This window comes from Pseudorca crassidens, chromosome 1 (genome assembly GCF_039906515.1).
Source record: "Pseudorca crassidens isolate mPseCra1 chromosome 1, mPseCra1.hap1, whole genome shotgun sequence".
NCBI classification, from domain to species: domain Eukaryota; kingdom Metazoa; phylum Chordata; class Mammalia; order Artiodactyla; family Delphinidae; genus Pseudorca; species Pseudorca crassidens.
Window position 1 is genome coordinate 196,750,543 of NC_090296.1, and position 13,080 is coordinate 196,763,622.

Here is a 13,080-nt window from a genome sequence, read left to right on the forward strand (position 1 = left end):
ACTGCCAAGACTGGCCAGCTACAGAAAATCCGTCCAGCCAGTCAAATGTATTACCTCCACTGGAAGAATAATGCACATTTCGGAGTCTCCTGTTGGGGAGTCGAAAGTCTAATTCCCATGGGAAGTGCAACACTGACCTAAAGATCCGAATGGATTGGGACACAAGAAACCATGACAATGTCCACCATCCCAGCCCACAGCTCCATGGAGAAGAGCAAGAGAAGAAGTGCCCAGAGCCTCCAGACCACCTTCAGATGTGGGAAATTCTGAATCTTCCTGCATTGATGGTTGTTGTCAGTCTATTTCCCCAAGCAAGATTCAACTTTGGAGACTGGCATCTACTAATCTTCCTTCTAAGATGTGCCACTGATTGCCAGTTCTATTTTGTCTGCTTCCATTAAATAGGTCATGAAACGTCCAGTATGATTTTGTCAACAAAGGATCCAGTTTTTTAAATAAATTTATTATTTCTTTAATTTTTGTTTTATGATTTTTTTGGCTGTGTTGGGTCTTCGTTGCTGCGAGTGGGCTTTCTCTAGTTACAGCAAGCGGGGGCTACTCTTTGCTGTGCGTGGGCTCTAGAGTGCATGGGCTTCAGTAGATGCGGCGCATGGGCTCAGTAGTTGTGGATCGCGGGCTCCAGAGCACAGGCTCAGTAGTTGTGGCGCACGGGCTTAGCTGCTCCGCGGCATGTGGGATCTTCCTGGACCAGGGCTCGAAACCGTGTCCCCTGCACTGGCAGGTGGATTCTTAACCACTGCACCACCAGGGAAGCCCAAAGGATCCATTTTTGAATGCCAAATAAGTGCTTAGGCACACCCTACCATCTTCTTCCAGGATGCATGTCTGCCTGTCACCAAAATTGCTGCCCCCCCAAAATGTTTACAGACTTGTATGAGTTTGTTGGGGGGGGTGGGTCTTGGCCTGGCAAGGCTAACATATGTGCAGAACCTTGAAAGAAAGTCTACTTATTTTAAATTTAATTTTTATTTTATATTAGAGTCTAGTTGATTTAGAATGTTGTGTTAGTTTCAGGCGTACAGCAAAATAATTCAGTTATGCATATACAAGTATCTATCCGTTTTCAAATTCTTTTCCCATATAGGTTACTACAGAGTACTGAGTAGAGTTCTCCATGCTATACGGTAGGTCCTTGTTGACTCTTGGCCGGGACCACATCATCATCACCTGCTGTTCTCCTGAGGCTACGTCAGCACCTCGGGGAGGAAAAGATAGGATGGAGGCTGCTGGGCACAGGGACCTCAGTGTTCCTAGCCTACGCTCTCCTACTGAGCTGCTGGAGCACACCCCAGGTGCCTAATCTCGGGGGGAGGAAAGCATAAAAGGCCACATCTATTATCCTTTCAGCAGGACCACCATATGTCAGATGCATCATCCTCACGTTCTTCAAGAGCTCCAGAGAAAGAGTCCATGCCTTCATCTCCTCCTTCTAATGACACAAAAGAGGATGCTCTGGGAAATATTCTGCACGTGTTTCTCTCCATTGTGGTACCACTTATCCCATACGAGATGCTATTGGATCAGTCAGCGTTCCTGGTAACAAGTAATAGAAACTGGTTCTGGGTCTTTGAAGCACTAAGGGATTAAAAGGAAATTATGTGAGGCTCTCAGAATTGGTGTGAAGTTGGAAGAATAGTTTTGGGGTGGCAAGAACCACGAAAGACCTGGAGAGAAGGGTCATAATGCATAAAACAAGGCAACAGTCTTGTTGCAACATAGCATGATCAAGATATCACTGTGACAGTGACAGGCACCACCGTGATGCGTCCAACCTCTGAAACCCCTCTCTTTCCCTATATCACATGCACAGAACCCAAAGTCTTCAAGAGAAAGCATCTGATTATCCAAGCTTAGGTCACTGGCCCAACCTGACCATAGCAAGAGGAAGATGGAGGAAGTATTTGGCCCCCTTGGTATCCATGGTGAGGAGAGGTGGAGAGAGGCAGGAACCAGGAACCAAGAAAAAGCTCAACAAGAAGATGTAATTCCCAATAAGACAATTTGAGTGGCTGTTGGGAAGGAAAATGGATATATTGTAGCCAATAACAGTAATATACCAGTCCTTCCCCCAGAGGGATGTAGGTATTGAATGTTGCGGTTTCAATAAATCCTGGCATGAGCGCTGTGAACTCACGGAAGGTATTCGTGGTCCCACCAAGTTTGATTCCACGAACTTTCGTTGCAGTACTTCCTCATCACATACTTTCCCCACATTTCTTGAGGCTGCTGGCCGAGCAATTAGATGGTCCTCCATGGCATCACCCAGGCTGCCTTGCGAACATTGGCCTATGTTTTGTACTTTGACATATTTTTCACTATTCCTTCTCTGAGCTTTGCTTCTTACAAGGTGCAGTGATTTGAAAAGCATTTATAAACATAGATCTTGATGTAGGTGGCTCTTGTGAGTGTCTTGAAATGGAAAAATAAAGGATGTTCTGGGGCTACAGCTGAATCAAGCCACCAGGGCAGAAGGAAACTGACACATCACCGTGAAATCCTACCAACTAAGAATCCACGTCACACCCAAAGGAGGACCAGTGGGCCATACTTGAGGACAGCGTCTTCTTCTTCTCAGGGACCAAATGGAACACATATTACATGCTCTGAAAGCCACTGTCTGTAAAGTACACCTTTTCTAAGAAAGAAAAAACACTGCCAAACAATGAGACAATGTTTCCTTGTCATGGAGAATTTTTTTTTAATACATTTATTTATTTTATTTATTTATTTTTTTGGCTGCGTTGGGTCTTCATTGCTGCGCGCGGGCTTTCTCTAGTTGTGGCGAGTGGGGGCCACTTTTCGTTGCAGTGCGCAGGCTTCTCATTGCAGTGGCCTCTCCTGTTGTGGAGCACCGACTCTAGGCATGTGGGCTTCAGTCGTTGTGGCACGTGGGCTCAGTAGTTGTGGCATGTGGGCTCAGTAGTTGTGGCTTGTGGGCTCCAGAGCGCAGGCTCAGCAGTTTCAGTGCATGGGCTTAGTTGCTCCGTGGCACGTGGAATCTTCCCGGACTAGGGATTGAACCTCTGTCCCCTGCATTGGCAAGTGGGTTCTTAACCACTGTGCAACCAGGGAAGCCCTTCATGTAGAATTTTTATTTTATATGTCTTAAAGGAGCTGTTTTAGTCTTATTTAGATAACCGGTTTTATAATATACATGCAACAATAAAAAGGAAAACCCAAGAGAAATAAATTAGAAACATCTTACATTCATACTCTTTCAAATGGCTTTTTAACTCAGAGTCGCTGAAAGCTGTGTTTCACTACATAAACTCTCCTCTGTGCCATGAATAGTTTAATGCTACAGTGCGGCTTAAAAGAATCCATCAAAGACCTGAAAGCCAGTGGTACTGACTCCCTAAGGTGGCTCCACAATTATTTAGAGTTTGCCTTCTTCTGAATTCTCCTTTAAGAATTGGCAAACCCATCTGATGCACCATCTTTCCCTCCCTTCCACCCTTACCAAGGAATGTGACCCCCAGGGACTACGAGAGAACTATCCCTGGGACTGTTCCAGGCTGCTGCCACCCATGCTGTCGACTTTGATGTGGCATTTTCAAAGCTGAAGCAATGACAACAGGTAACACCTGACACCTGGCCCATAGTGATTGCAAAATACTGACTGCAAGATGCACAGAGGTTTCAGAAGTGTTGCAATATATGTTAAAAATATACCTTACCATTTTGGAATTAATTAAATAGGAGATGTGAAGATGCTCTCTAGGGGAATTCCCTGGTGGTCCAGTGGTTAGGACTCCCACTTCTACTGCAGGGGCACAGGTTCGATCCCTGGTTGGGGAACTAAGATCCCACAAGCCGTGCAGCCAAAAAATAAATTTAAAAATTAATTAATTCTGATTACTGTTTAAAAAAATTTTTTTTGAAGGTGCTCTTTAAACTCAGAAATGCTGCAAAATAACAGTTATTGTAACAGTTGTTGTCACACAAGATGTGGCCAGCAGGACTACATGTTTTTATGGTGCTATCTTGACTCTGGCTTTTTTAAAATTTAGTTTAATTTTTATTTTATATTGCAGTATAGTTGATTTAAAATGTTGTGTTAGTTTCAGGTGTACAGCAAAGTGAATCAGAAGAGAGAGAGAAAGGACCCGAGAAAATATTTGAAGAGTTTATAGTCAAAAACTTCCCTAACATGGGAAAGGAAATAGCCACCCAAGTCCAGGAAGCACAGAGAGTCCCATACAGGATAAACCCAAGGAGAAACATGCCGAGACACATAGTAATCAAATTGGCAAAAATTAAAGACAAAGAAAAATTATTGAAAGCAGCAAGGGAAAAACAACAAATAACATACAAGGGATCTCCCATAAGGTTAACAGCTGATTTCTCAGCAGAAACTCTACAAGCCAGAAGGGAGTGGCATGATATACTTAAAGTGATGAAAGGGAAGAACGTACAACCAAGATTACTCTACCTGGCAAGGATCTCATTCAGATTCAATGGAGAAATCAAAAGCTTTACAGACAAACAAAAGCTAAGAGAATTCAGTGCCACCAAACCAGCTCTACAACAAATGCTAAAGGAACTTCTCTAAGTGGGAAACACAAGAGAAGAAAAGGACCTACAAAAACAAACCCAAAACAATTAAGAAAATTGTCATAGGAACATACATATCGATAATTACCTTAAACGTGAATGGAGGGCTTCCCTGGTGGTGCAGTGGTTGAGAGTCCGCCTGCCGATGCAGGGACACGGGTTCGTGCCTTGGTCCAGGAAGATCCCACATGCCGCGGAGCAGCTGGGCCTGTGAGCCATGGCCGTTGAGCCTGTGCGTCCAGAGCCTGTGCTCCGCAACGGGAGAGGTCACAACAATGAGAGGCCCGCATATCCCCCCCAAAAAACAAAACAAAACAAAACAAGACAAAACGTGAATAGATTAAATGCTCCAACCAAGACACAGTCTTGCTGAATGGATACAAAAACAAGACCCATATATATTCTTTCTACGAGAGATCCACTTCAGACCTAGGGACACATACAGACTGAAAGTGAGGGGATGGAAAAAGATATTCCATGCAAATGGAAATCAAAAGAAAGCTGGAGTAGCAATTCTCATATCAGACAAAATAGACTTTAAAATAAAGAATGTTACAAGAGACAAAAAAGGACACTACATAATGATCAAGGGATCAATGCAAGATACAACAATTATAAATATATATGCTCCCAACATAGGAGCACCTCAACACATGAGGCAACTGCTAACAGCTCTAAAAGAGGAAATCGACAGTAACACAGTAATAGTGGGGGACTTTAACACCTCACTTACACCAATGGACAGATCATCCAAAGTGAAAATCAATAAGGAAACAGAAGCTTTAAATGACACAATAGACCAGACAGATTTAATTGATAGTTATAGGACATTCCATCCAAAAACAGCAGATTACACTTTCTTCTCAAGTGTGCACAGAATATTCTCCAGGATAGATCACATCTTGGGTCACAAATCAAGCCTCAGTAACTTTAAGAAAACTGAAAGTGATTCAAGCATCTTTTCTGACCACAATGCTATGAGATTAGAAATCAATTACAGGGAAAAAAATGTAAAAAACACAAACACATGGAGGCTAAACCATACATTACTAAATAACCAAGAGATCACTGAAGAAATCAAGAGGAAATCAAAAAATACCTAGAGACAAGTGACAATGAAAACACGATGATCCAAAACCTATGGGATGCAGCAAAAGCAGTTCTAAGAGGGAAGTTTATAGCTATACAAGCCCACCTCAAGAAACAATAAAAATCTCAGATAAACAATCTAACCTTACACCTAAAGGAACTAGAGAAAGAAGAACAAACAAAGTCCAAAGTTAGCAGAAAGAAAGAAATCGTAAAGATCAGAGCACAAATAAATGAAATAGAAACAAAGAAAACAATAGCAAAGATCAATAAAACTAAAAGCTGGTTCTCTGAGAAGATAAAAAAAATTGATAAACCATTAACCAGACTCATCAAGAAAAAGAGGGAGAGGACTCAAATCAATAAAATTAGAAATGAAAAAGGAGAAGTTACAACAGACACCGCAGAAATACAAAGCATCCCAAGAGACTACTACAAGCAACTCTATGCCAATAAAGTGGACAACCTGGAAGAAATGGACAAATTCTTAGAAAGGTATAACCTTCCAAGACTGAACCAGGAAGAAATAGAAAATATGAACAGAGCAATTACAAGTAATGAAATTGAAACCGTGATTAAAAATCTTCCAACAAACAAAAGTCCAGGACCAGATGGCTTCACAGGTGAATTCTATCAAACATTTTGAGAAGATCTAACACCTATCTTCAAACTCTTCCAAAAAATTGTGGAGGAAGGAATACTCCCAAACTCATTCTATGAGGCCACCATCACCCTGATACCAAAACCAGACAAAGATACTACAAAAAAAGAAAATTACAGACCAATATCACTGGAATATAGATGCAAAAATCCTCAACAAAATACTAGCAAACAGAATCCAACAACACATTAAAAGGATCATACACCATGATCAAGTGGGATTTATCCCAGGGATGCAAGGATTTTTCAATATATGCAATCAATCAATGTGATACCCCATATTAACAAACTGAAGAATAAAAATCAAATGATCATCTCCATAGATGCAGAAAAAGCTTTTGACAAAATTCAACACCGATTTATGATAAAAACTCTCCAGAAAGTGGGCATAGAAGGAACCTACCTCAACATAATAAAGGCCATATATGACAAACCCACAGCAAACATCATTCTCAATGGTGAAAAACTGAAACCATTTCCTCTAAGATCAGGAACAAGACAAGGATGTCCACTCTCACCACTATTATTCAACATAGTTTTGGAAGTCCTAGCCACGGCAATCAGAGAAGAAAAAGAAATAAAAGGAATACAAATTGGAAGAGAAGAAGTAAAACTGTCACTGTTTGCAGATGACATGATACTATACATAGAGAATCCTAAAGATGCCACCAGAAAACTACTAGAGCTAATCAATAAATTTGGTAAAGTTGCAGGATACAAAATTAACACACAGAATCTCTTGCATTCCTATATACTAATGATGAAAAATCTGAAAGAGAAATTAAGGAAACACTCCCATTTACCATTGCAACAAAAAGAATAAAATATCTAGGAATAAACCGACCTAGGGAGACAAAAGACCTGTATGCAGAAAGCTATAAGACACTGACGAAAGAAATTAAAGATGATACCAACAGATGGAGAGATATACCATGTTCTTGGATTGGAAGAATCAATATTGTGAAAATGACTCTACTACCCAAAGCAATCTACAGATTCAATGCAATCCCTATCAAATTACCAGTGGCATTTTTTACAGAACTAGTACAAAAAATCTTAAAATTTGTATGGAGACACAAAAGACACCGAATAGCCAAAGTAGTCTTGAGGGAAAAAAGCGGAGCTGGAGGAATCAGATTCCCTGACTTCAGACTATACTACAAAGCTACAGTAATCAAGACAATATGGTACTGGCACAAAAACAGAAATATAGATCAATGGAACAAGATAGAAAGCCCAGTGATAAACCCACACACCTATGGTCAACTAATCTATGACAAAGGAGGCAAGGATATACAATGGAGAAAAGACAGTCTCTTCAATAAGTGGTGCTGGGAAAACTGGACAGCTACATGTAAAAGAATGAAATTAGAACACTCCCTAACACCATACACAAAAATAAACTCAAAATGGATTCGAGACCTAAATGTAAGACCGGACACTATAAAACTCTTGGAGGAAAACATAGGAAGAACACTCTTTGACGTAAATCACAGCAAGATCTTTTCTGATTCACCTCCTAGAGTAATGGAAATAAAAACAAAAATAAACAGATGGGACCTAATGAAACTTCAAAGCTTTTGCACAGCAAAGGAAACTATAAACAAGATGAAAAGACAGCCCTCAGAATGGGAGAAAATATTTGCAAATGAATCAGTGGACAAAGGATTAATCTCCAAAACATATAAATAGCTCATGCAGCTCAATATTAAAAAAACAAACAACCCAATCCAAAAATGGGCAGAAGACCTAAATAGACATTTCTCCAAAGAAGATATACAGATGGCCAAGAAGCACATGAAAAGCTGCTCAACATCACTAATTATTAGAGAAATGCAAATCAAAACCACAATGAGGTATCACCTCACACCAGTTAGAATGGGCATCATCAGAAAACCTACAAACAACAAATGCTGGAGAGGGTGTGGAGAAAAGGGAACCCTATTGCACTGTTGGTTGGAATGTAAATTGATACAGCCACTGTGGAGAACAGTATGGAGGTTCCTTAAAACACTAAAAATAGAATTACCATATGATCCAGCAATCCCACTACTGGGCATATACCCAGAGAAAACCATAATTCAAAAAGACACATGCACCTTAATGTTCATTGCAGCACTGTTTACAATAGACAGGTCATGGAAGCAACCTAAATGCCCATCGACAGACAAATGGATAAAGAAGATGTGGTACATATATACAATGGAATATTACTCAGCCATAAAAAGGAACGAATATGGGTCATTTGTTGAGACATAGCTGGATCTAGAGACTGTCATACAGAGTGAAGTAAGTCAGAAATAGAAAAACAAATATTGTATATTAATGCATATATGTGGAACCTAGAAAAATGGTACAGATGAACAGGTTTGCAAGGCAGAAATTGAGACACAGATGTAGAGAGCAAATGCATGGACACCAAGGGGGGAAAGTAGGGGTGGTGGGGTGGTGGGATGAATTGGGCGATTGGGATTGACATGTATACACTGATGTGTGTAAAACTGATGACTAATAAGAACCTGCTGTATAAAAAAATTTTTAAAAATAAAATAAATAAAAATTTAAAAAAAGAAATCACAATCTCAGTACCATAGACAATCATAAGTAGTGCACAACTCAGACCCTAAGCTTAAATTAAAAAAAAAAAAAAAAAACAAGCTAGAGGGCTTCCCTGGTGGCGCAGTGGTTGAGAGTCCGCCTGCCGATGCAGGGGACACGGGTTCGTGCCCCGGTCCGAGAAGATCCCACATGCCATGGAGCGGCTGGGCCCGTGAGCCATGGCCGCTGAGCCTGCGCGTCCGGAGCCTGTGCTCCACAACGGGAGAGGCCACAATAGTGAGAGGCCCGCGTACCACAAAAAAAAAAAAACAAAAACAAAAAACCAAGCTAGAGTAGAGGTGATTGAACCAAGATCCAGAGTGTCAGAGCATAGCTCATCTTGAGTGTAGTTGAGCCAGAGTTTTGACAGTTGAAGCAAAATCAAAGACTAGGAGGAGAGCATTGGCCAAGAACACAGGGGAGTCCAGAGAGTTAAGTAAATCAAGCCACAGGCAGGCACCAATGATCTGAGTACAGCAGATCAGCAGGTCTTGGTTAGACTCCATATACACTTCCTGCCAGAGCAGATGCCGGGCAGGGCCCAGGTCTACAGAAATGAACAGTGCATGAACTACAGCTGGGAAAGGTGAAGAGCACGGGGCCCACCATGGAGTCTGATTATTCCCAGGGCATGTGTGGGGTTGACACAGGATCCTTTGAGCATCTTGGTCCAATGAAGAGCTCCTTCTCTGGCTCTCAGAAAGATTTCCTGATCCTTTTCCATGGTTATTCCCTGGAGTCACCTTGACTACCCTCCGCAGGATGACTCAGTTCCAGATGTAGAAACACCCTTGGATATGTTTTCATCTGATGTTGTTGGACACAATAAAAGATGACGAGAACTTGAAACAAAAATGAAACTTTCCTTAAGGCACGGCCACCCCACCTCCACACGCACAGCTGGAGCTTCCTGCTAACGTGATGCTGGCATATCTAGAGGTTCTGGCCAACTGACATAACAATGTGCTGGTGATGGTGGCTTAATGACAAAGCGGAAATCTCTTATGGACTGCCGGGGAAGCAAAAAGTGTCCAAAGAACACAGCTTTGTGTTATTGTAACCACAGGGAACAGCGGGAAGAGGGATACCTTTATTTTCCACTGTGAAAGTTCCAAAGAGGACAAACTCTGCAGGAAGTCCCGGGCCTATATATACACATTTCTACTGCTGGTCCTATTCAGTCCTAATCAAGGCCTACATCATCCATGAGCTTATCCACATCGGAAAAGAAGAAAAACAAAACCCCGGTTGCAAACCCCCGCACAACTGGCTTTTGACAGCATTTCCCTGGGCTCTGCGGGAGATAGGAAGCTTCGGAAATGTTTGTACAAGCGGCCGCAGGGCAGCGAGCTAGCAGAAAGCTTAGTGTTTCAGGGATTGTGTTTTCTCGTAGCTCAGTTCATTTTGATTACGCCTTGGTCTGATCAAAAGGTAAAGCGTTGGGATCTATAAGTTGATCTTTTTTAGAAGTTGAAGATGAAAGACACCGAGTACTGATACCGCACAACTGAGTATCTTCTGATCTCTTACGAAATAAAATGAACAACCAAAATCATCAAAGGTGCTTCTTTACTTCACACCAGACCAGAATAAGTTCCATGATTTTATTAATAACTTCCTTGAAGGGGTCCACTCTTGCCTGATGGGAGGGTCACTCCGTTGAATACACCATGTAATTTAAGACTCCAAGGGCTCCTGAAGAGCGGGGGGTCTCCTGCTGGCCTTGAAGAGGTGAGCTGCCATGTTGACAGGGAGCCATGTGGCCAGGGACTGAGGGCAGCTTCCAGGACTGCCAGCAGCCCCCAGCTGACAGCCAGCAAAAAACAGGGACCTCAGTCCTACAACCTCAAGGAATCGAATTCTGCGTGAGTTTGCAAGAGGGCGCAGAGCTCCAGAACGGAAAGCTGACTCCCTGGCTGCATCTGTCTGTTACAAGTGCAGAAGTAAACCACCTTCTAAACACGTGTAAGTGTTTCTGAGGGCATATTATACAAAGTGGATTTTGTAAGTGGATGTTGCCAAATCGCCCTCCATGGCTGTACCAATTTACACTCCCACCATGACCAACCATGTTTGAGAATGTCCAGTCCCCAGTACAATGTGAATATGGGGACTAATAAAGTGAGCTGCGATCACTTTATTGGTTGATCACTAACAAAGTGGAACATCTTTTCATATACTTATTGCTCACTTGGTTTTCCTCTTCTGTGAAACGCCTTTTTGTTTCTTTTGCCAATTTTGCTATTGGATTATTTATCCTTTTTTATAGACTCATAGAAATTCTTTATTAATTCTGAATACAAATCCCATTTCAGTTATATGTTGTAAATATACAATATTTGCATATCAAAATCCATAGCTCATTTTCCCCTAAAATTTGTGTATGCTTTTTTTATCATATAGAAGTTTTTAATTATTGATGGTGTAGTCAATTCATTTTTATTTATTCATTTTTATGTGTTTTGATTTTGTTTCTTTCAAAGCCTTCCTACCCCAAGATTATAGAAAATATTCTCTATATTTGCTTACAATATTTTCATAGTTTTGTTATTACGTTTTCCCTTCCATCCCATCTGGAATTTATTGTGAGTCATACATCCTTCCACCCCCCAATCTGGTGTCCGCCCTCACCACTCACCTGATATTGCTTTGGGCAAAGTCTCTAGGGATCTCTGTGCTGAACCAAAAGGACAGTTCTGTGGCCCCGTGTTATGTAACTTCTCAGCAGCATGTGTGGAAGTTGAGCATACCTCCTACTGTGAACACGTCCCTCTCTTGGGCTCTGGGACAGCATCCTTTCCGAGCTTTCCCTCCACCTCACTGGCCTTCCTCTGTCTCCTTTATTGGATCATCTTCTTCCCAATCTCTAATTCTTGGTATTTCTCAAGGTTCAGTTCTGAGCTGTCTTCTCTGTGTCCCCCTTGGGGACCCAAGCTTTATATACTCTAGAGTGAGTCCTTAATTACGATGTCTCTAGCCTTTGTCTTCCCTGAGCTGCGGCCTTGTGTATTCGGATACTTGTCTGACGTGTCTCTCTGGACAGTCCACAACCATCTCAGGCTTCGTATGTTCCAAGCTGAGATTTTTTTAAATTTATATTGGAGTATAATTGCTTTACAATATTGTATGAGTTTCTACGGTACAACAAAGTGAGTCGGCCATACGTATACACGTACCCCCTCCTTTTTGGATTTCCTTCCCATTTAGGTCACCACAGGGCACTGAGTAGAGTTCCCTGAGCTACACGGTCGGTTCTCATTAGTTATCCATTCCATACATAGTATCAATAGTGTATGTATGTCAAGAACTCTTGATCCCATCCCCTGCTCCAGACCTGTTTTCCCTCTAGGCTTCATCACAGTTCACTCCTTCAACTTGAACCAGACACCCAGGAATCACCCTTGGTTTCTTCCTTTTTTTCTACCACTGTATCCAATCCGTCAGCAAGTCCTGTCAACTTTCCCTCCCCCATACATCTTGACCTAATGGGCTTCCCCTCATCTCCTCCACTAGCCTCGTCCAGGCTGCTAATATCTCTCTCACTCCTGTTTTGGCATCAGCTTCCCTTCGTCTCTTCCCTCTCCTCCCTGGAATGGTCTCTTTTTAAAACGTACGTCATTATCATTCCTGCTTCCAATGTTTCCGTGGCTTCTCATTGTACTTAAACAACCCAAACTTCCCCCTAGGGTCTCTGAGACCTCCTGGGGCCTGGACCCCGACTCCCATACACATCTTAGGCTACCTTGCTCCCAGGTCCTCCCTCGGTTCTTTGAGCAAACGCACATCTCCCCCACGTCAGGGCTGGATTCGTATCCTGGGGCTGCTGAGACAAATTCCCGCCAACTTGGTGGTTTAAAACAAAAGAAAATATTCTCTCACAGTTCCCGGGGGCCAGAAATCCAAAATCAAGTATTTCACAGATGAGAAACTGGCGTTTAGAGCAGGGCCCACAGCTTCAAGGATGTGCCCTAGTTCCTGCCCTCAAAACTAAGGATCCACGTAAGATACCTTTTATAACAACAAATCCCTTTACAAGGGCAAAGGCCAGAGAACATATTTGTCATCTAGAGTCATTCAGTGAAGCAGCTAGACTAGACGCAGGTCAGAAGATCTCTGTGACGGCGGATCAGGTCGTGGGAATAACTGAGATGCAGCGTC